At 40.4% G+C, this 872-nt stretch overlaps 1 long non-coding RNA gene across 1 annotated transcript; it reads left to right on the top strand.

Moving 5' to 3' along the window:
• Nucleotides 1-181: 181 nt before the first annotated feature.
• LOC109364445 lies at nucleotides 182-799 on the top strand. The gene is made up of 2 exons (XR_004162337.1): nucleotides 182-351; nucleotides 650-799. It is a non-coding gene; the product is annotated as an uncharacterized LOC109364445 (long non-coding RNA).
• Nucleotides 800-872: the final 73 nt, after the last annotated feature.

The raw sequence follows: 872 nt of genomic DNA, 5'->3' as shown, positions 1-872 counted from the left end.
CCCTTTGCCTGTTGGACCTTGAAGTCAGTACACTTTCCAAGATCTGAAGTGCATTTAAATGCTATTTGCTCTTTTCTTATTTCTCCTCTTCTCCTTTCTTTTCCTTTCTTTTTCCTTTCTTTTCTTTCTTCCGATACCTAATATTTTCCTTTGTTTGTTTATTTTTACAAAACAGGTATTCCTACTCGGGATGGTATTCACTTGCAACTTAGAACTGCAAGAGAAGTTGAACACTCGTAATGAAACCCATCAGCCACCTTTCTTACCGTTGCTGCTGTGCAAACAGTTCTCTACTGAGAAGCAAAGATCCTGGTGGGATGCTGTTCGTGCTCTTATGCAGAAAAAAACAACGTAAGAATTCTTCTGCTTGGAAGTATTTGAAACAAGCCTTCAGACAGCTTCTGAACGGATTCCCATAGATTGTGTAAAACTAGTTTGCTTGGTTGGACTGTTTTGGACGTGAATGTTTTGTTGCAAGAGGGGTTTGAGACACAAAAGAGCTTTCTCCAAATGGGCTTCATGTTTCTCGTATAGCATTTCTAAAGCAGAGCTAGAAGCAAAGCTACTTGTTATTTTCATCACACAAGTGACATGTGAATAGAAGAAAAAGAGCCAATACTAACTGAGGGCTGTTTCTTCTGTTACTCAGGCCAGAATCAGTGACAAACCTGAAGTTTCTTGTCCAGCATGGATTAAGTACTCTGCGAGCGCTGGAGAAGCACCGGCCTTCCAGCCTGCCTTGATTATACACTGGGCAAGAAGCCTGCAAAATACAGTAAGCTGAGATTATTGTTCAATATGTACAGTCTGTTTTTTCTCTCCCTGTGTAACTGAACGCACAAAGTAAACAAAATCAGGTGAGAAGGTACTAT

Source organism: Meleagris gallopavo, unplaced genomic scaffold (assembly GCF_000146605.3).
Source record: "Meleagris gallopavo isolate NT-WF06-2002-E0010 breed Aviagen turkey brand Nicholas breeding stock unplaced genomic scaffold, Turkey_5.1 ChrUn_random_7180001857493, whole genome shotgun sequence".
NCBI lineage: Eukaryota > Metazoa > Chordata > Aves > Galliformes > Phasianidae > Meleagris > Meleagris gallopavo.
This window is presented reverse-complemented; position numbering and strand designations above follow the sequence as displayed.